The sequence below is a fragment of the Pongo abelii genome, chromosome 2 (assembly GCF_028885655.2).
Source record: "Pongo abelii isolate AG06213 chromosome 2, NHGRI_mPonAbe1-v2.0_pri, whole genome shotgun sequence".
NCBI lineage: Eukaryota > Metazoa > Chordata > Mammalia > Primates > Hominidae > Pongo > Pongo abelii.
The window spans coordinates 165,916,418-165,940,042 of NC_085928.1; the positions used below are offsets into that span (position 1 = coordinate 165,916,418).

At 39.9% G+C, this 23,625-nt stretch overlaps 1 long non-coding RNA gene across 1 annotated transcript; it reads right to left on the reverse strand.

Moving 5' to 3' along the window:
- Positions 1–13,019: 13,019 nt before the first annotated feature.
- Positions 13,020–23,152, reverse strand: LOC129058695 (uncharacterized). Its single transcript, XR_008523990.2, has 2 exons — positions 15,566–23,152; positions 13,020–13,322 (listed from the first exon to the last, which is right to left on the reverse strand). It is a non-coding gene; the product is annotated as an uncharacterized LOC129058695 (long non-coding RNA).
- Positions 23,153–23,625: the final 473 nt, after the last annotated feature.

A 23,625-nucleotide genomic window follows, 5' to 3' on the forward strand; every position in this document is an offset into this window, starting at 1 on the left:
TCTCAGCTTCCTCCTCCTTCAGCCTAGCATCTGTTTCTTCCCTCCATCCACTCTCAAACGCCTTTTCTCTAACGATCTGCTAGGAGTGCACCAGTCTTCCTAATGTCCCGGTTCCTCAGTGGGAGATGTTCTTTCTGGCTATGTCTAGTCAGCCATCTTGGAGCAGGAATCCCTGGCATTTCTTTTCAGTTCTTTCTTAGAATTTCCATCTCTCTGCTTACCCTACCTATCTGTTCTCGCATGTTGTCTACTTTGTCCGCTCAGTGCCCTTAGTATATTAATCATAGTTTTATTTATAATGTCAACAGTTTTTTGGTCATAGATATTGTCTGTCATGTTAAGGTAATATTGTTTATTCCTACTGTGCCAGTGGTATTATTTTTTAAATTGGAAATCAATGCTGAATTCTGAAAAAAAATTCTGAGTAAATAATATATCATTTATTTAGATTACTACTACTAACAGATTTTTTAAAGTTTGAGTAAAAACCTCCTTACATTACTGAAATAAACTGTACTTGGTCACTGTGTACTAGTCTTTTACTTGCTATAAGTTTTAATTTGCAAAAATTGTATTTGTAGTTTTTACCACTATGGTTATAGTGAGATAATTTTTTAAAATTTTTAAATTATCTTTGACAAGTTTTGGTATTAGTGGTGTGATATTTTAACATACACACAAAAGATGATCTTTTCATCTTTTGTATGCACAGTTGGTAAACTATGGTATGACCCATATGACAAATTCTTCCCATCATTTGCTTTTACAAATAAAATTTCACTGGGAGATATTCATGACCATCCATTAATGTATTGCCTGTGGCTGCTTTCCCGCTGCAGTGGCAGGGTTGAGTAGTTACAATAGAGATTGTATGGTACACAAGGCTGAAAATATTTACTCTCTGGTCCTATAGAAGTTTGCTGATCTCTGATTTAGCATAATTTAGATAGCATAGAAATGCTGTCTGTCTCTTGATGATCTAGAGGAGCTCACTCCTGAAACAAAAGCATAGGCTCTAGAGTAAGATAGCATTGGGTTTAAAACTCAGCTCCAGCCCACGTTATTAATGATGTGCTGCTGGGCAACATACTTAACCTTCCTACGGACCGTTTTCCTCAACTATAAAGTGTAAATAGTAATATAATAATATTTGCTTAAAATAATAATATCAAGAATGAAATATGTTAACACATGTTCAAAATACTTGTCAGAATGCTAGGAATGCATACATTCTTAAATACAAGTTATTGTTATGTTTTTCTTGGGAGAGTTTTTTGATACTGCCGTCAAATCATGGTTTGTTTTCTACAGTACCCAAAGGCTATTTGCGCCAAAGATGTATTCTTAAATTAAGTAAATTAGTTTTTTATCTGAAAGTATTTTTTCCAATCCAGATTCTTTCTTTTTATCAAATATCTTTTTCAAATCTTACAGAAATAATATTTTCTAAAGTTTACTCTGTCTTTTCAGCAAGTCTCTTTTATAGTTTTGTATTCTTCCTTGCTTTGATTCTTCAGATCCTCTTCTAAACTTCTGTGATTCCCCATATATTCAGTGATTGTTTTTCATTTGTGCTTCAGGGGGAATCATCTTTTGCTCATTGCTGGGATTGCAGATAGGTCCAGATCATACTTATTTGGGTCTTTCTCCAAAATTTCAGGTCTGGGCACAGGGTGAAAAGAAGAGCTTAGAGTAGAAACCAAGATGTCAGTGGGAGTAGGAAGACAGCTATTGTTTATTTAAGCTGTAAGGCTGAAAGATTTGCTTGTCCAAAAAAGTTTATTTTCTGTGACTATTGCATTCATAAGTTAGCTGAGCACTTTCCAACCACTGTATTTACTGAATTATTAGGAGCCATGCACTCCCAGGTGGTGCGGGATTGAGATTTTCCCTCCTACTGATTGCTGCATGGCCTTCTCTTGTCTCCAGCTCCTGTCACTTGTAGAGGTTTGGCTCAGGGTCTCATTTACTAACTTCCCAGGTGGGAAATTACTTTTTAGGTTATGACTCAGGGGTTGGTAAGCTCCTTTTAAAATCTAGTCTTACATGTATTTTATCTTATAGGCATTCTCAAAGTTACCAGCATATAGAAGACACACTTCCTTCTGTTTAGAACTGACATAAATTCTCTATCTCTATCCATTTGAATAGAAATAAGGGGCAAGCTGGCCGGCCATGGTGGCTCACACCTGTAATCTCAGCACTTTGGGAGGCCGAGGTGGGTGGATCACTTGAGGCCAGGAGTTTGAGACCAGCCTGGCCACCATGGTGAATCCCCATCTCTACAAAAAATACCAAAAAATTAGCTGGACATGGTGGCACATTCCTGTAATCCCAGCTACCCGGGAGGCTGAGGCACGAGAATCGTTGGAACCCAGGAGCCGGAGGTTGCAATGAGCCGAGATCGTGCCACTGCACTCCAGCCTGGGTGACAGAGTGAGACTCTGTCTCAACAACAACAATAATAACAACAATAAAAATAAATAAATAAAAATAAGGGGCAAGCTAAGTTGGGCAGCTAGGATGATGGACTTGAATCAGATGTCAATTGATTTTCTTATTTTTAAAAGAATTGTGGTATTCAAACACAAGAGAAAACATTTCTATGAAATAGCCAACATGTAGAACACAAAAATTATGTATCTTTTAAATACCTTGGCAATTGATAATTATATTTTTAAGTGAGTTTTGTAAATTACTTGAAAAGATAATTGTAAAAAGACTTCTTTTCTTTGCCAACTCTGGGGTAAAGAAGGGATTCTTAGAAAGAACATTTTCATGGAGAAGGCATAATTCCAAGTTTCATTTCTCGAGCTTAATTTTTATAGATTGAGCTATATTGGTTCTATATCTGTGTCCATAAGTCAGTTATTCAGATAATGAAAAAAACATTTAAAAATCCACCTTGGTATGAATTTTTGGTTACCATGTTTTAATTTAAGCCAAAATATTTTGTGGCTTGAATTTCACCCCAAATTATTTCACTATTCCACTTTGCTTTGCATGTGTGAATTAAGCCAGTGGAAGCTTCAGGTGTAATAGAATTTGATTGTGTTAATAAATATAAAAATGAATTTGCACAAAAAATATGAGATGAACAGTAGGAACACCTGGCATGAGACAGAACATCCTTGTTAGTATGCAGGTAAATTCAGTTACTTTCATTTTCTGTTCTCCCCTATACATTGGTTGTCAGGTCCAATCGATCATCAAGTCCAATTTTTTCTTACACCTTGCTCTCTCCCCAAACTACCCACTCCTTCCTCTGCACTGAGACTTAGTATCTTGCCCCTAAATTCAGTGGCCTCTGAAGAGGTGCTTTTATACTCTGCCCTCCTCTAATCCCCATAGTCTGTCCTACATTGACTTTCTAAAATATGGACCTGGCCTTGTCAATACCCTGACTAGATGCTTTAATGCCTTTAAGGATAAGACCTGAAATCTTTACCATTGCAAAAAGTGGTCTCAATCATCTGTGCAATCTGAGACTTTCCCCAGGCCCTTCAGTCCAGACACATGGAAAGTCCTGTTGTTCCTAGAAGACGTCATGCTCTTTTGTGCCTCTGTGCACTTGTACATGCTGTTTTGTTTGCCAGGATTACCTTTGCCCCTTTACTACATTACCGTGCACTGTCCTATCATATTCTACCTTCAAGAATCAGGTAAAACATCACCAAGCCCATTTGGGGAGTTTGCGCTCCCCAGTTTTTGGCCTCTGGAGCATTTGCATGTATCTTTATTTGATGATGGTTCCCTAGCATTCATTCCCTCTTTCTTTGACCAATGGCTCTCAGATCCCTGGGGATCTGTCTCTCCTCCATTTTCAGGTTATGGGGATTGGCTTGACCTCACACTCAACCCAAATGATGGCTCTCACTGACTTAAGAGTATTTCACTTTCCTGGCTCCAGTGACTGGCTCAAGGGTGATCTGAGCCAGTCCAATCAGCATGAACCCAAAACCGTACTGTGGTTGTGACACACAGACATCACTTCTCTTCTGGGTTTGGTGGTGTGATGGTATGAGGCTTAGATTCCTATCATCATCCCCCTGCAACAAGGAGAACCTTCCTGAGGCTATAAACAAGTACTTTAAGGAGGAAGAGTTGAGAGAAGGAGCCTAGAAACATCAGTGAACCCCCAAATCAGGGCAAGGCTAAAGCTAGTTCTGCCTTCTAAACTACTCTTCATGAGCCAAAAACAAATAAAAGCTAACTAACTGAAACTGACTAACCACTGTTTTTTGGATAACCCAGCATAGGTAAAGATTGTTTATTTACATTTATCTTTGCATCTCAACATATTACAGCCACCTGGGGACATCATAGTTATTCAGTAAGCGTTTATGAAAAGATGGGAAGGAAGGAGACTTGTAGTTTTTCCTAAGTATTTTCTGCTTGGCTATGTAAGTAGCAAAACTTTGCTCTGATATTTTTAGATTTCAATCCTTTTGTATTTTATTTCTTGGAAAAAATATGGAAAAAATGTTTCAGTAAAAGCAAAGGACTTACACAAGAAAAAAATCAGGAATTTCTGTTTCTCATTTATTTTCACCAAGAAGCATATCAGAGAATTTGCAGGACGTGACATTGTCTGTCCCTGGAACGCACTAGAAATTGAGGGACTGTAAATTTGCAGAGGTTGAAATAAAGTGTTAGATTTTGGTTTTTAAATAATACTCTATTTTGTGCCAATTATCTTCTTTCTCCAGATGCACTCCCTTTGCTTCTCTGCCCTGCTCTGCAACCCAGAAGGCAGACCTGCATGGCCTACATCAATAGGAGGCCTTATCATTTGGTTTGGCCAATGGGAAGCCCCAGCAGGTGGCAGGGTGGGAGTAGTGGGTAGGAGTAGTGGGTAGGAGAAGAAGAAAATGTGGTTGGGGTATTTATGTCCCCATTGGGTATTTATACTCTCCTTGCAGGGGATCATCTAAGGCTGACTGTGTCTCTTGACCAGAGGTAGTTAGTCCGTGATAATGGGCTCTAGGCAGCCTACTCTTCATGACTCTCTACCTTGGTTCTAGCAACTACTCCCTCCTCTCTTTTGCAACTCACCCTAGGTTACTGCAGCAACCCTTACAATTCTTCTACACCTTTGCAAATAAACTCATTTGAACTGCCTAATTTGAGTGTGCCATCTGTTTTCTGGTGGGAACCCAAGTGATACATATATATTTCAGAAATAAAAAAATTAAACAGGAAAAATACAAATCTAATGCACTTTATGCTGCTACATGAAATATTATCTTTTAAGATTGGTGGAAGAATAGAATCCATGTTAGCTGTGCCCATATTAAAATGACTAAAAAGACAAATCAGAGAGGAGAAATGCTTAGAGGGCTTTCTTGGTTGTATTCAAGCAGGTCTTCCCATTGCACAACCTCAGGGGTGTCATTCACAGGATAATTCAGGCTGACTTTAGGAAATTTTGACAAGCAGAACTATTTCTGTTTAATATAAAGAGACTGAGAGGAAATCAAGTACCTTTATTTGGGTGAAATGAGGTTAAAACTGGTACTAACAAGAACCACAAAGAGAAAAAGAAATCTCCAAAACAACTCAGCTTCTTTTGGCCTTGGGTTTTGCTCCTTTAGTGTAAAACTTCTGAAATAATACAGACAAAGAGTTTGTGATTCAAAGTAAGAAATTTTGGTTTAGAGGTTTGTTCAGGTCAGAATACATGATTTTTTTTTTTTTCTAGCACCAATTGGCAAAACTACCAGTTTCCTAAGGCTTGTGCTATATCCTTGTCTAATTCTTTAGTCATGACTGGGACCAAAGTTTGGGAACTTCCTGCATCCTAGTTTGGGAAAGGGTGGATCATCATGATTTCCCATTCCTGAAGGTTGCCGCTGCTCCGACTTGATCTTTGCAACAGTTGTGTTCTCTGAGAAGTGTTTCTGACTTCTCTCCCAATGTCTACCCTTCTTTTTGATGCTCCTCCTTTTTCATGGCCATGCTTCCCATCTTGTGAACAGGGCTGTGCCTCTATCTCAGCTTGGCTTTCTCTGAAGTGCAGCTGTAGCAGTGTGGAGTTAAAAATAACGACATCTTGTGAGACTAGGAAGGAGGGTGAGAGTGGGGAGCAGGAAGCATGTTCATTAATGGCTTTTAAATTTCCAAATGACCCCTCTGAGTCATTAACAGACTTGGCTAAGAACATCTCTGACAGCTTGGAGGGGGAAAGAGGTGTTTCTATGTTGTACTCTTGAGTGTGTTATGAGGGTTTATGTTAACAAGGAGGGAAAAAAATACTTGCCCATACTGACAATGAGCTGAATTTCATGCTGTGAGAAACCAGAAGAAACTGTTAATTCTGGTGTAAGTCAGCTGTCCAAGAATCCTGCATCCTGACTGCTTGCCCTGGTATCACAATGTTCACTAATTAGCCAGCATTCTTACTATGTGGGCACGTGTTCTATACACAGGGCAAGCCAAAGGTTCTATAGTGAAACCTCACTCATTCATACCTATTGGAAGTGGCCATCAGGCTTAATGAGAAATCTGTTATGGGATAGTTATTTCAGGTGTATAGTTCTCAAGAATACATAATAATATAAATGCATAACATAAGAGAAATGCAAAGACAGGTATTTTTCTAGCCCCACTTTAATGGATAAAAATCCAGGGTTATTCATGTATTTATTGTTAAAAGAGGCGTAAGATACTATGTTTTTTAAACTTAATTTTTTTTAAAGGCCCAGTCAAGTGGAGAAGTAAATTTGTATACAATCACATTTAGAGATGATGAGTTCCATAATCAGAGTGTGTATGGTATTAATGGTGCAGAGAAGACACAGCTTGGCTTGGTGGAAAGAGGGGCAAGAGCCAGGGAATGCTTCTGGAAGGAACGTGGGAGTTGAGTTGGAGTTGGATTAGGATGGATACTCTAGGCAGAGCAAATAGCATGTGCAAAGGTACTATGGCAGGGAAACAGACGGTACTTATGTTAACTGGTATTTTGTTTGCAGTTTATTCAAAATAATGGAGAATGCTCTCCTTTAGAGAAGGTCGTGAAAGGGCTCCTGTCTATGTACAATACTTACCTTAATTAATAAGCCAACACTCACGTCAATGAACTTTAGTCTAAAAGCATAATGCTTTGAAGAAAAAAAAATTTCCAAATATTTCCTGAACATTAAAGACAGGTGTTACGGCTTTGATAGTTTAGACAAAATATAGACTGCATGCATTTCAGTTCATCTTGATACAGATACTTTCAGGAATCTGAAAATATCTGTACTTTCAGGTCACAGATGTGAACAGAACACAAGATGTCTGGAAAATTCCACCGTAGCACAGAGGCATAAGGAAGTATGTTGTGTGGGGGCTGACAAACATGCTCAATATTGGTGTGTCTGCAAGTCTACTATATTTATTTCAAAGAGTTTATTCTCTTATCAAGGTTAAACGCCTTCAGCATCTTGTTCAAACTATTTATTGCATAGCAAACATTTCTCCAGAATGGCAGAAAGATAAGGGCTTGGAGCAGTGATGGAAATCAAATGAGCTAATTTCAAACCAGTGGACTTGCATTCCACATTAGACATTAGAGACGATTTCTTGAAAAAAAGATCTTAAAACTGTTACCTTGATATTAATTTAAAACTACTAAATCATCAATACATTGTGCCAGTTTCCCTGCTTCCCTGCAGGACATGTACAGTGATCTGCACTCCTCATGGCTGCTCACTAAGCAAACTGTCAAACTGCACTGGGTTATTGAATTGGAGTGGAAGAAGCACAGGCTGAGACTGTCGGTGAGCTGAGGGTTGCTGCTCAGGAAGGCGTGGGCAGCTCGCTGACCAGAATGCCTCTGCCTCCCCTTCCTTTGTTTGAGAACTTGGCCCTGCTCTGTGGAGCCAGTTGTGCCTCCGTTTTGCTTGGTGTACATTTCACTTTTTCTGAAGTGTTGTGTAAAGAACAGAATTTAGGCCAGATATGAACGTATACAGATCTCATTCTTAGTTTTCACACTATCTTGGGTTATAATTCTGGATTGTATCTGTAGTACAGAAAATTTGAGTGATAGCCTATGCATTCTGTTTATGCTTTCTGGAGGTCAGAGGGCTCCAGCAGATAGAGATTATTTCCTCAGCCTGTACTAGAGAGAGCCAGTCATCATGATATTTACAAAACACTTGCATCATCCATTCATCTCCGCATGCAAAAGGTAATTATTGATCACCATGATGTGCCTGACAGCATGCTGAGAGCAGCCACGCTAGCTAAAATGGCACCTCACCCATCACCAAACTGGGTCCAGAGATGGTTCTAAAATTCAGGAGCAAGTGGCAGCGCTGACACTAGAAGCTGTGTCTTTTGATCCCAGACCTTGTGCTTTCTCTGCTCCCCACAGGGTTCCCTGGGAATGGGCTGGGACTGCCCCTGGCAGGCATCTGCATCTGGAAGCCATGCTTCAGTGTCTCTTGGCTGGGTATTGCCCTTCTGGAAAAATCCCTTCCACTTTCAAAGTTATTTTATTCTTTACCTGCTCAAAGAGGACATGGGGTAACAAATTAGTGGGTGGGTGCCTTATAGTATGATTTTCCACAGGGTTTGGTCCAGGAAGCAGAGTTGGCCAAATGCAATGTGGAGATTTCAAAGATTTTTTTAAAAGAGAGAAAAATTCCTTTGTGAATGATAATGAAATCCAAGCTGTCAAGCCGTGTTTGGTGTCAAACAGAGATTTGAGATGGTCCTCAGTATGAGTGTGGGCAGTGAAAAAAGGGGTGCAGTGGAGTGTCCTCTCGTCCATGCTGAGAGAATATTGAAGAGGAGTCAGAAATGAGAATCAAATTATCATGACTGAAAATTTTCATACCTTATTCTGGGGAACTGTATATCAAAGGGGGAGAACAAAAAAGGTCACAAAATGAATTACTAATTAGAAATTGTCTTCAAGGTTTGCTTACTGCCTGATGCATTCCAGCAAATTATTACTTTTGAACTTGTTAAATAATTATCTGCAATGGTTAATATTTGTAATATGCAAACATGCATTAGTTTTAGATATATGGCCAATGCAATGGGTTGGATTTCTGGGTAATCATCAGTTGCTTCGTCTGGATATTATCAAAAGAGGTAGATGCCTTTCAGCCCTAATATAATTGACTAAATTCTAAAATCAATCTCTCAGCTTAATAACCCCAGGTGCTATGCCAGTGCCCACACACAGGATGATCAATTAAGCACTATTGTGGAAAAGGCATTCAAAGGGCAGTTTGTTCCTTGCTATCATATTATGCCCCATGAAGATGGAAATAGATGATGCAGTAATGGGAAACTCAGCCAATTTACTTACCCATGGCCAAGAGACTGGCTTACTTTGACACTTCTCGTAATTCTGTGGTGATTACTCAAAGGAAATGAATGACTCCAGGAAACTGAGGGATACGTCTATCTATGTGACAATCCAGGTGGTATCTGAACTTGTGGCAGGTTGCCCAACAGAATTTCTTATCTGAGATCTGGAAAGCCCAGCAAGAGCTGTTCACAGGAAGAGGCTCTGAGGAGGAGCTAGAATTAGAGGAAGAGTTTGGGCTGTCAAGTCAAAACCAGAAGGGAAACAGGGCCAGAAAGGGTGATGCTGGCTAATGTGGCTGCACAGAGAGTTTTGTCCTCCAGATTTCAGGTATCTGATGATACTGATGAGCTCTTTACTGGGGTACAAGGAAACCTTGTAAGGGAACTTCATGATCCCCCACCATGTTAGTTCAGTGAATCAAGCATCTTCCTGGTTCCCGGTTTTAGTGGTAGTTCATCCTGTAGATGCAGCTATAGGAGGTGGAGTGATAGAAAGAACAGAGGCTGTGTGCAGACCAGGGAAGAGGCAGCACATTCTTCACCTGGAACACTCAAGTCCAAGCAGAGAAAAATTTTCTAACCTTTCCCAGGGGTATTTTCAGTTTATTGATCTCTCTAGAAAACTTGAAAATCCTCAAAGGAATAAAGTGTTAGTGATGGTTTCAGATTGATGGGGTAGATTTCTTTTATGAATAAAAAAATGCTGTTTCTCCTTCAGTCATTCCACAATCAAGAGCTAATTATGAAATCCCTACTATGTGCAGGCAGTAGGCCAGGCTTTAGAGATAGCTACAATGGAGCAGAAACAGATTGGTTGGAGGTGCTCCTGGATTTTACTGGCTATGTGGGGGATGCAATGGGAGACAAGCAGACAAATGATTGTAAACTCACACCCACTACAAGGTGGCAAAGGATGACACTTCTGACTCCTAGAGTTTATTGCAGAGGTCTGACCTAAGCAGCTAGGACCTCCAGGAAGTGATGATTGGGTTAAAATCAGAAGGGTAGGCACAGAGGGGAGGCGAGCACTTCACGCAGAGGAACTGCAAGGATGCACGTCTGGGATGGGAGGAGCTTGAGGAAGGCAAAGCTCTGAAAGTGTGTCACATGGAAAGGGCAAGAGGGAAGGTGGTGAGAGGTGCTGCTGGAGCATAAATCCTGGGACCTCGTAGATAGTGCAAACTTGTGACCGTGTCAGCAGAGTAAGTGGGGAGGCCGTGGAAGGCTTTTAAGACAATGGGGAGTGATGTTTCCAAACAAAGACACTCTGACCACTATTTGGAGAATAGATTTGGTGGGACGAGTGGGGAAGCAGGGAGATCTGGGCCAGATTGAACAGCTCACTTAGTAACTAACACCAATATGATCGGATGATGGGCTGAGTATGGGATAAGGAGGAAGGTGCTGTCCTCTTGTGTCTGTTAGAAGTGCCAGTATTCTCTTAGTTACCCAAATAAAACATTGTGGAGTCCTATCGGTCTCTTTCACTTTTTTTTTTCCTTTTGAGACAGAGTCTCGTTCTGTCACCCAAGCTGAAATGCAGTGGTAGGGTCATGGCTCACGGCAGCCTCAAATTTTTGGGCTCAAGCAATTCTCTGCCTCAGCCTCTGGGGTAGCTGGAACTACAGGCATGCATCACTATGCCTGGCTAATTTTTCTTTAGTAGAGACAGGGTCCCTCTATGTTGACCAGGCTGGTCTTGAACTTCTGAGCTCAAGTGATCTTTCTGCCTTAGCTTGCCAAAGTGCTCAGATTACAGGAATGAGCCACCTTGCCCAGCCTTTTTCCCTTTCTTAAGCTCCATCTCAGTTGCAAGATTCTGCCAAGGCCACGACACACCCAAATTGCTAAAGTAGCTTCTGGGGGAAATGAGTGATGTTCTGCTGTCCTCCATGCAGGGTGGGGATTGTTGGGGAAACTCTTGTCAGCCTTGTCATCTGCCTTTGTTTTGGAGACTCTGGTCATATGTAATAAGCAGTATCCCTTATCTATTTCTACCTGTAACATAAGAAATTTATATTTGGTCTTTGCCCCCAGTTCCTGACACAGAGGTCCTAAAACCCTTGGAATTTCTGGAATGACAGGAGTGTCTTTTGTTCTAGTGAGGCAACTCTTTAGAGTTCCTGAGTAGCTTCAGGATGGGGCCTTTCACCAGGAAGGCTAAGCCATGATTAGAAGCTTGGGACTTTCAGGCCCATCCACCATCTACCAGGGAGGGGAGAGGGGCTGGAGATTGGGTTGATAATCAATCTTGCCTACGTGATGAAGCCTTCTTAAAAATCCCTAAATGAAGTGGAGAGCTTCTGAGTTGGTAAACATATCCATGTGCCAGAAGGTAGCACGCCCCAACTCCACGGGGACAGATACCCCTGTGCTTGGGACCCTTCCAGACCTTGCCCTATGTACTTCTTTCTCTGGCATTTTATTTGTATCCTTTAATAAACTGGTAAAGTAAGTAAATTTCTTTTTTAGTTTTATGAAATGTTACAGCGAATTATTGAATCTGAGGAGGCGGTTATGGGAACCCCCAATTTGTACCCAAGTTGGATGGAAGTGTGAGTAGTCTGGGAAACTGCTACTTATGATTGGCATCTGAAGTTGGGGGCAGTCTTGTGGGACTGAGCCCTTAATCTGGGGGTCTATGCTAATTGCAGGCACTTAGTATCATCCGGTTGGCATCCACAGAGAATTGGAGAACTGCCTGGTGTGGAAAACCCACACGTTTGGTATTAGAATTGTTGTGTGAGTAGAGAATACTGAGTGTTTTCTTTTGCCACCCAAGACAAAAATGGAAAGACTCATTAAAAATCAGTCCCCAAACTTCCTGTATTGCTCTCGTTTTTGGAAGATGGAGAGATTTTGTCAGCTGACAGCAGGTAGTTACCTGACTGCAGTGATCTCAAGGCAGGGCATTCAGCTAAATGATTCCAAGGCCATCTACAGGCTGAAAAGGATCAGGAAACCACCCGACCATATTCTTGAATGGTAACAGAATGAAATGATTTAACAAGTTTTCACAGCTCAATTGAAGCCAAAACTCTAATTTCTCAAAAGTTCCGATCTAGTCATGTCTTCCCAGTGAGTATGATAAAGGTTGAAATATTCATTCTTGTCACCAGGGGATAGTGGGATTGACATGTTTGCACCAAACACATCAGGCTGTCACCCGCCACAAGCAGGATCTTCACACTCTGGTCTTTCAGGGTGTACAGGCTTCTTTGGAAATGTCTATTCCTTATCCACCTCTAGCATTATTCTTTCTTTAAACCTATTACCTATGAGTTAATTGTTAAACAGATAATCATAATTATTATAAGAGTAACTAAATTGTAATTGTTCTAATTTCTGAGTGCTTACTTCATGACAGGCTAAGTATGTTTTCTACATTATTTCATTTAATTTTTATAACAATTCTGAGAAGTAGGGACTATTAGCTCATTTGTTTGAGATGAGAAAAGAGAAGCTATGGAAGTTAGGTAACTTGCAGAATGTATTCAGATATTAATGGCAGAGGTGGGAGTCAAACAAAACCTATGCTCTTGAGCAAGGCATAAGCCATGGAGAGTTACCTGTGGCCTGCAAGCATCACTCAATTCAATCGACATGTAATGACCTCCTAGTATGTATGCAGTATAAGAGACGTGAGATGGATAAATTTAGTTTCTTCTTGGTAGGCCTTAAAATCTGTTGGGGAATTAAACCTATATGTCCAGTTAATAGAACAAGATAAGTTTTATTTCATCCTAAAGTAGAGGTCAGGCAGAGGTTATGAAAGTGCTGAGGTGGTGGAGGTAAATTTTGACTTGGGGGATGGTGGTGCATGAAGGCACTAGGGAAAGCTTAGGAGAGGTAGTGTCCTTTCACTTCCATCTTGAAAGATCAGCAGGCATTTGGCAGTTGGTAGAGACAGACAGGGAATTCCACATAGATGCAGCAGCTTGACTGAAGACCCTGAGGCGAGAAAATGCACAGCGTGTTCAGGGAACATCCACCACTGCAGTGGCATCACAGCCTACCTGGGGAGGAAGAAAGGGAAGGATCAGAGAGAGGCTGAACTGAGGTAAGAATGGCCTCCACTGCTGCCTACAGGATTCACGTAGAATGGGTGGCCGGGGAAGATTTTTCAAGGAGAGAGAGATGACATAATTCCTTTCATTATGTGGGAGAGTAAAGCATTCAGGGTTTGTTAGCTGGTGCTCAGTGTGGTATTAGATTGATTTATATGAAATTGCTGACATAGGACCATTTTCAAAATACAAAAATCACAATTTCATATGGTTCAACCTAACACAGTTCAAGATTTTGCTTTGCTTCTGGAAAAGCCTTTGGATATAGTAGGTAGCTACAAATTTGGGGTCTCCTGGCCCTCGCAGATCCTCAGAAGCACCGTTGAGGTCTGCTGACTATTTTATTATTTTACCTTAGGCAATACATCAATGAAATAGAATCTTATTTATTTCAAACTGGAATTTGATTAAGGATGGTAACCTTAGCTACTTCATCCTGATCCAAGCCCTTGATTAGTTGTAGATGAAATCATTATTTCTAGTATTTATAGGGAGGAGGTAGATGGGAAATGAAGATTTAAAAGGTCTCTGATGGTAAGAACTACTGGCTGCTGCAGATTGCTGCTGAAAGCCGGCATGAACATAGGCATGCCATGTTTCCAGGCAACCTTGGGTGGTCCTGGGCTTGCAATTACATTCCATCATTCTTCAAATGTTTTCTGAGTGCCTAAATGCTTTGTGAACAGTTCTAGGCACTGAAGAGATGGTTGGAAATAAGCTAGATAACTTGTTCATCTGGTCCTTAGGTTTTCCGCCCAAACTAGAATGAATAACATTTGACAAAACTGTTGTTAAGAAAGACTGTCTAGTACTAACCCTGTGCATGAATGGGGCAGAGTAGACTCTGGGGGAAGATAGGGTGGGATGGGGGCAAGAGGAACATTCAGTAGTCCCTACTTAGTGCCAGACACTGGGCTTTTAACTCATTTTCTCCTTTAAATTCCCCTACTTCTGGACAATTAGGTAGTTTTATCCCTGCTTGACAGATGAGGAAATTGACTCTCAAAGAAATTGAGAAAATTGCTGCCAGTTGCCCAGCATGAGGGTGGTGGAGCAGAGTTTAAGCCCACATCTGTTTGTCCAGCACCTGAGTTCTTTCCATCAGCATCCCCAGTATAAAGTGATTTTAGGTTTTACATGAGTGACCTGGAGGAGCAAATGCTTATTTGTTCAGAGGCTTATTTTCTTTTCAACTAGAGTTGAACCGTCCAAGTGTAATCAGGTCCATTTGTTGACAATGGCAAGGCAAGCCGTAGAGATGAAATTAGAGTGTCAAGGCCAGGTGACTGATGTTTGCCAAAGGCATGAAAACAGCATTTTACACCCAAGGTAATGATGCCACAGATTCCTGCGTGTCAAACAGACTCTATTGCTATGTTTAGAGAAAGTACGATAATATTGTTCAGAGTCAGCAAAGATAATGTGCATCTGGTCGCAGTTCTGATGAATCTGTAAAAGTTGCAGTCCAGATATTGTGCCATTAATTTGGGTGACATGATTATTATTACTTTGGCCTCTCTTTTCCAAATATGTTCACAACAGCAACAACAACAACAAAAAAGTTAATATGATTTAAAGTTTCATGTCACATTATGTTTTGAGACATAAAATCAGGAAACCAGAGTGATATACGAAAAAAAATCATTTCCCTAGTTTTAAAAATGACTTTCTTAAGAGCTGAGTAAAAAGAGGCTGTCCTGATGAGCTCATTCACTCTCAGAGATTTTTTTTCTTTTGAAGTCATTGCATTTCCACTATGGGTTTAGTATGAACAAAGAAAATCAGGAACTCTTTTCTTACTTGAGTTCCAGGGGTGTAGAGACTATAGAGCTTGTTTTCTTCTTGTCATTTTAAAAATGTACAAGTCTTGGAGCTGCTTTGACATTTATTATTGATATAGAAAGAGTGCTCATTATTTAACATGCCTGTGCCTCCCTCCAGGGGATGGCAAATACCTGTTATGGTGTCTCTGGAAACAAGCTGGTCATAATGTCCCGTTTACAATGGAGAGTTGTGTGCCTCCAGTTACCTGGAACAGGTAACGCCAGTATCAGGAATTGAAAATCTCCAGTCTAGGGATTAAGATGGCAAATAGGAGGCAGGACTAGCTTGTAGCTCCCACTCTGATGGACTGAGTGGTATGTGGAGACTCACATCATAAACTTGCTCCAAGAACTACTGCAGGAACATACCAGAAAAGCTGAGGGAATCCACAGACCCTTTGAAAGAACAGAATCACTGCTGCAGGCTCCCTGAGATGTGGAAAAACTGAGTCGGCTTGCTTTCTTCACAGGGAGGCTCGTGGTCTGGGGCAAGTTCTCAGCCCTGGTCACCGGCTACCAGACTTGGTGCTGTTGTGGGGACATGGTGGGAGTGAGACTGGCCTTTAGGACTGTGGGCTGTGTGTGAGCGGGGTGAGGCCAGTGACTGCTGGCTTTTCCCCACTTCCCTGGTGACCTGTATGACTCAGCAGAGGCAGTCATAATCCCCCTGAGAATATAACTCCACTGCACTGGGAACCACATTGCCATCCCCCACAGCGGCCACAGCAAGCCCTGCCAAAGGAGAGACTGAGCTCAGACATGCCTATCCCAGCCCCTAACTGGTGGTCTTTCTCTACCTGCCCTGGTAGCTGAAGACAAAAGTTATAATCTCTTGGTAGCTCCATAGCCCTGCCCACTGCCTGAGAAACTTGAATACTTAACCAGTTGTCCCTAGGGCAAGTTTGCGTCATCCCTATAGGACTGCAGCTGATGCGCTCTTAAAAGCGCCACCTCCTATCTGGAGGCCAACGAAAACAAAACCAGCACACTAAACAAAAACACAACCAAGGACCCTTACAGAGTCCATTTCACTTCCCTGCTACCTCCACTGAAGCAGGTGCTGGTATCCATGGCTGCAAAACCTGAAGACAGATTACATCACAGGACTCTTTGCGGACACTCTGCAGTACCAGCCTGGAGTTCCATAGCTCTGCAGGGTGGCTAGACCCAGAACAGCAATCAATCAATCAATCAATCAATCAATCAATCACTGCAGTTTGGCTCTCAGGAAGCCCCATTCCTAGGAGAAGGGGGAGAACACCACATCAAGGGAGCACTCTGTGGGACTAAAGAACCTGAACAGCAGCCTTTGATCTCAGGTCTTCCCTCTGACAGTCTACCCAAATGAGAAGGAATCAGAAAAACAATTCTGGTAATATGACAAAACAAGGATCTTTACACCCCAAAACGGTCATACCAGCTCACCAGCAATTGATCAAAACCAAGAAAAAATCTCTTAATTGCCAGAAAAAGGATTCAGAAGGTCAATTATTAGGCTAACCAAGGAGGCATCAGACAAAGGTGAAGTCCAACTTAAAAAAAATCAAAAACATGATACAGGGTATGAAATGAAACTTCTTCAGTGAAATAGAGAACATAAATAAAAAAGAATCACAACTTCTGGAAATCAAGGACACATTTAGAGAAAAGCAAAATGCACTGGAAAGTCTCAGCAATAGAATCAAACAAGCAGAAGAAAGAACTTCAGAGCTTGAAGACAAGGTTTTTGAATTAACCCAATCCATCAAAGACAAAGAAAAAAGAATTTAAAAAATGAACAAAACCTCCAAGAAATTTGTGACTATGTTAAATGTCCAAACCTAAGAATAATTGGCGTTCCCGAGGAAGAAGAGGAATCTAAAAGTTTGGAAAACATATTTGAGGGAATAATTGAGGAAAACTTCCCAGCCTTGCTAGAGATCTAGACATGCGAATACAAGAAGTTCGAAGAACATATGGGAAATTCATCACAAAAATGTCATCACCTGGGCACATAGTCCTCAGGTTATCTAAAGTCAAAAACGAAGGAAAGAATCTTCTTCTTCTTCTTCTTCTTCTTATTATTATTATACTTTAAGTTCTAGGGTACATGTGAACAACGTGCAGGTTTGTCACATAGGTAAACCTGTGCCATGGTGGTTTACTGCACCCATCAACTTGTCATTTACATTAGGTATTTCTCCTAATGCTATCCCTCCCCCAGCCCCTAACTCCCCGACAGGCCCCAGTGTGTGATGTTCCCTGCCCTGTGTCCAGGTGTTCTCGTTGTTCAACTCCCACCTATGAGTGAGATCATGTGGTGTTTGGTTTTCTGTCCTTGTGATAGTTTGCTTAGAATGATGGTTTCCAGCTTCATCGATGTCCCTGCAAAGGATATGAACTCATCCTTTTTTATGGCTGCATAGTATTCCATGGTGTATATGTGCCACATTTTCTTTATCCAGTCTATCATTGATGGACATTTGGGTTGGTTCCAAGTCTTTGCTACTGTGAGTAGTGCCATAATAAATATACGTGTGCATGTGTCCTTATAGTAGCATGATTTATAATCATTTGGGTATATATACAGTAATGGGATCACTGGATCAAATGGTATTTCTAGTTCTAGATCCTTGAGGAATCGCCACACTGTCTTCCACAATGGTTGAACTAATTTACACTCCTACCAACTGTAAAAGTGTTCCTAGTTCTCCACATCCTCTCCAGCATCTGTTGTTTTCTGACTTTTTAATGATCGCCATTTTAACTGGCATGAGATGGTACCTCATTGTGGTTTTGATTTGCATTTGTCTGATGACCAGTGATGATGAGCATTTTTTCATGTGTCTGTTGGCTGCATAAATGTCTTCTTTTGAGAAGTGTCTGTTCATATCATTTGCCCACTTTTTGATGGAGTTGTTTGATTTTTTCTTGTAAATTTGTTTAAGTTCTTTGTAGATTCTGGATATTAGCTCTTTGTCAGATGGGTAGATTGCAAAGAGTTTCTCCCATTCTGTAGTTTGCCTGTTCACTCTGATGATAGTTTCTTTTGCTGTGCAGAAGCTCTTTAGTTTAATTAGATCCCATTTGTCTATTTTGGCTTTTATTGCCATTGCTTTTATTGCTTTTATTGCCATTGTCATGAAGTCTTTGGCCATCCCTATGTCCTGAATGGTATTGCCTAGGTTTTCTTCTAGGGTTTTTATGGTGTTAGGTCTGACATTTAAGTCTTTAATCTGTCTTGAGTCAATTTTTGTATAAGGTGTAAGGAAGGGATCCAGTTTCAGCTTTCTACATATGGCTAGCCAGTTTTCCCAGCACCGTTTATTAAATAGGGAATCATTTCCCCATTGCTTGTTTTTGTCAGTTTTGTCAAAGATCAGAGGGTTGTAGATGTGTGGTGTTATTTCTGTGGCCTCTGTTCTGTTCTGTTCCGTTGGTCTGTATCTCTGTAGCCTTGTAGTATAGTTTGAAGTCAGGTAGCATGATGCCTCCAGCTTTGTTCTTTTTGCTTAGGATTGTCTTGGCTATGTGGGCTCTCTTTTGGTTCCATATGAACTTTAAAGTAGTTTTTTCCAATTCTGTGAAGAAAGCCAGTGGTAGCTTGATGGGGATAGCATTGAATCTAAATTAATAAATTACCTTAGGCAGTATGGCCATTTTCATGATATTGAAGGAAAGAATCTTAAGAGCTGTGAGGGAAAAGCATCAGATAACCTATAAAGGAAAACCTATCAGATTAACAGCAAATTTCTCAGCAGAAACCATAGAAGGGACTGGGGTCCTATCATTAGTCTCCTTCATCAAAATAATTATCAGTCAAGAATTTTGTGGCCAGGCCTGGTAGAAGCTCATGCCTGTAATCCCAGCACTTTGGGAAGTCGAGGCGGGTGGATCACCTGAGGTCAGGAGTTCAAGACCAGCCTGGTCAACATGGTGAAACCCCATCTCTACTAAAAATACAAAAATCAGCCAGACATGGTGGCAGGCGCCTGTAATCCCAGCTACTTGGGAGGTTGAGGTGGAGGAATTGCTTGAATCTGGGAGGCAGAGGTTGCAGTGAGCTGAGATCGTGACATTGCACTCCAGCCTGGGCGACAAGATCAAAACTCTGTCTCAAAAAAAAAAAAAAAAAAAAAAAAAAAAAAGGGTTTTGTGTTCAGCAAAACTAAGCTTCATAAATGAAGGAAAGATACAGTCTTTTCCAGACAAACAAACACTGAGAGAATTTGCCACTACCAAGCCAGCACTGTAAGAACTGCTAGACGGAACACTAAATCTTGAAACAAATCCTCAAAATATACCAGAATAGCATCTCCTTAAAGCATAAAGCATAAATCTCACAGGACCTATATAACAATAATACAATGAAAAACCAAAACAAAACAAGGTATTCAGGCAACAAAAAGCATGATGAATTGAATAGTACCTCACATTTCAATATCAACATTGAATGTAAATGGCCTAAAATGCTCCACTTAAAAGATACGGAATGGCAGAATGGATAAGAATTGACCAACCAAATTTCTGCTATCTTCAGTAGACTCACCTAACACGTGAGGACTCACATAAACTTAAGGTAAAGGGGGGCCAGGAAGAAGATATTCCCTGCAAATGGACACTAAAAGTGAGCAGGAGAAGCTATTCTTCTATCAGACAAAACAAACTTTAAAGCAACATCAGTTAAAAAAGACAAAGAACACTATATAATGATAAAAGAACTAGTCCAACAAGAAAATATCACAATTCTAAATATACATGCATCTAACACTGGAGCTCCCAAATTTATAAAACAATTACTACTATACCTAAGAAATGAGCTAGACAGCAACACCATAATAGTGAGGGACTCTAACACTCCACTGACAGCACTAGACAGGTCATCAAGACAGAAAGTCAACAGAGGAACAATGGACTTAAACTATACCCTACAGCAAATTGACTCAACAGATATATTTATGGAACATTCAACCCAACAACTACAGAATATACATTCTATTCATCAGCACATGGAACATTCTCCAAGATAGATAATATGATAGGCCACGAAACAAGTCTCAGCAAATTTAAGAAAATTGAAATTTCATCAAGTACTCTCTCAGACTACAGTGGAATAAAATTGGAAAGCAACTCCAAAAGGAACCCTCAAAACCATGCAAATATATGGAAATTAAATAACCTGATCCTGAATGATTGTTGAGTCAACAATGAAATCAAGATGGGAATTAATAAATTCTTTGAACTGAATGATAATAGTGACAAAACCTGTCAAAACCTCTGGGATGCAGCAAAAGCAGTGCAAGAGGAAAGTTCATAGCATTAAATGCCTACATCAACAAGTCTAAAAGAGCACGATTAGACAATCTAAGTTCTTACCTCACAGAACTGGAGAAACAAGGACAATTCAAACCCAAACCCAGCAGAAGAAAAGAAATAACGACGATCAGAGCAGAACTAAATGAATTGAAACAAACAACAACACAAATACAAAAGATAAATGAAACAGAAAGCTGATTCTTTGAAAAGATAAATAAAATTGATAGACCATTAGAGAGATTAACCAAGAAGAGAGAAGATCCAAATAAGCTCCATTAGAAATGAAACGGGGGATATTACAACTCATACCACATAAATACAAAACATTATTCAAGGCTGCTATGAACACCTTTACATGCATAAACTAGAAAACCTAGAGGAGATGTAGAAATTCCTGGAGAAATAACCCTCCTAGATTAAATGAGGCAGATATAGAATCTCTGAACATAACAATAACATGCAGTGAGATTGAAATGGTAATTTAACAATTGTCAACAAAAAAAAGTTCAGGACCAGACCGATTCACAGCTGAATTCTATCAGACATTCAAAGAAGAATTGATACCAATCCTATTGACACTATTCCAAAAGATAGAGAAAGAGGAAATCCTCCCTAAATCATTCTATGAAGCCATAATCACCCTAATACCAAAACCAGGGAAAGACATAACAAAAAAAGAAAACTACAGACCAATATCCCTGATGAACACAGATGCAAAAATCCTCAAAGAAAATGCTAGTGAACCAAGTCCAACAACATATCAAAAAGATAATTTACCATGATCAAGTGTTTTCAAACCAGGGATGCAGGGATGGTTTAACATACACAAGTCAATAAATGTGATACACCACACAAAATTAAAAACAAAAATCACAATCTCAATAGATGCAGAAAAAGCATTTGACAAAAATCCAACATTGCTTTATGATTAAAATCCTCAGCAAAATCGGCATAGAAGGGACAAACGTTAAGGTAATAAAAGCCATCTATGGCAAACCCACAGCCAATATTATACTGAACTGGGAAAATTTGAAAACATTCCCCCTGAGAACTGGAACAAGACAAGGATGCTCACTTTCACCACTTCTACTCAACATAGTACTGGTAGTCCTAGCCAGAGCAATCAGACAAGAGAAAGAAATAAAGGTCGTCCAAATTACCACTTCTACTCAACATAGTACTGGTAGTCCTAGCCAGAGCAATCAGACAAGAGAAAGAAATAAAGATCGTCCAAATTGGTAAAGAGGAGGTCAAACTGTCGCTGTTTGCTGATGATATGATTGTATACCTAGAAAAACCTAAAGACTCATCCCAAAAGCTCCTAGAACTGGTAAATACTCAGCAAAGTTTCAGGATACAAAATTAATGCACACAAATCAGTAGCTCTGCTGCATACCAACAGCGACCAAGCTGAGAATCAAATCAAGAACTCAACTCCTTTCACAATAGCTGCAAAAAATAATAATAATAAAATACATAGCAATATATCTAACCAAGGACATGAAAGACCTCTACAAGGAAAATTACAAAACACTGCTGAAAGAAAACATAGATGACATACAAATGGAAACACATCCCATGCTCATGGATTCAATACTGTGAAAATGACCATACTACCAAAAGCAATCTACAAATGCAGTGCAATTCCCATCAAAACACCACCATCATTTCTCATAGAACTAGAAAAAAAATCCTAAAATTCATATGGAACCAAAAAAGAGCCCACAGAGCCAAAGCAAGACTAAGCAAAAGGAACAAATCTAGAGGCATCACTTTACCTGACTTCAAACTATACTGTAAAGTCACAGTCACCAAAACAGCATGATACTGGTATAAAAATTGGCACATAGACCAGTGGAACAGAATAGAGAACCCAGAAATTAAGCCAAATACAGTTAACTGATCCTTGACAAAGCAAATAAATACATAAAGTGGGGAAAGGATACCCTATTCAACAAATGGTGCTGGGATAATTGGCTAGCTACATGTAGAAGAATGAAACTAGATCTCTACCTCTCACCTTATACAAAAATAAACTCAAGATGGATCAAAGACTTAAATTTAAGATCTGAAACCATAAAGATTCTAGAAGATAACATCAAAAAACCCTTCTAGACATTGGCTTAGGCAAGACTTCATGACCAAGAACCCAAAACCAAAGGCACCAAAAACAAAGAGAAATAGATGGGACTTAATTAAACTAAAAAGCTCCTGCACAGCAAAAGAGATAATCAGCAGAGTTAACAGTCAAAAATCTCAGAAATCACCACTAAAGAACTTATTCATGTAACCAAGCACCACCTGTTCCCCAAAAACCTATTGAAATCAAGAAAAGGAAAAAAGAAAAGAAAAGAAAAGCTCATCTGCAAAGCTTGTGAACACCTTTCCATGTTTTGGCGGTGATCCTTTTATTCCAGTTTCAGAAAACACCCCACAGCCAAGCCCAGCACTCCTCCTCTCTCTTGTGTAAGCGATAAGCACCATTAATAGTCCTGTCAGTCTTGATTAATTTTGTGCACAATGATCAAGAGAGTATTTTGACTTTGGGGCAAATCAAACCATGGTGGACTATGACACAGACATAAGGGATAAACATTTACTAAAAGTAAAAAACACAGAGCCTGGAGCTTGTAAGGATTCCATAGAAATAAAAGCATATGAAGAATGAATTCCAACTATAGATTTTTTACAAAGCTACATGATGATTAAGTGCCTTTGGGTTATTCTATTCTATAATATTTAATGGTTTCTAAATCTAACTACTTCTTGGTCACAATGTTGTTTTTAAAAAGTTATCTATTAGGTCTTTGTGTGAACAAATGTAGGCCATTACTCCGCTGATCAGTAACTAATGCAAGGAAAAAGTTTTTTTATTCTTTTACAACATGAACTCCTGAAACGACTGGCCATTTGCAAGAATGAAACTAATTTAAAAAGCAAAGACAAAGGGCATTGTTCTCAAAGGTATTTAATAGGCCCTGAAAGTTTGACTTAGAAAAAAAGTGTTTGGAATCACAATCAATGTTGCAATAAAGTGGGACAATTCCAAGCAACTAAAAAAGACTTTCTCTCCGATTTCAGTGAGAATTGTCTTTTCTCATGATAGTCTGAATCTAGTGTATGTGTACTATTTT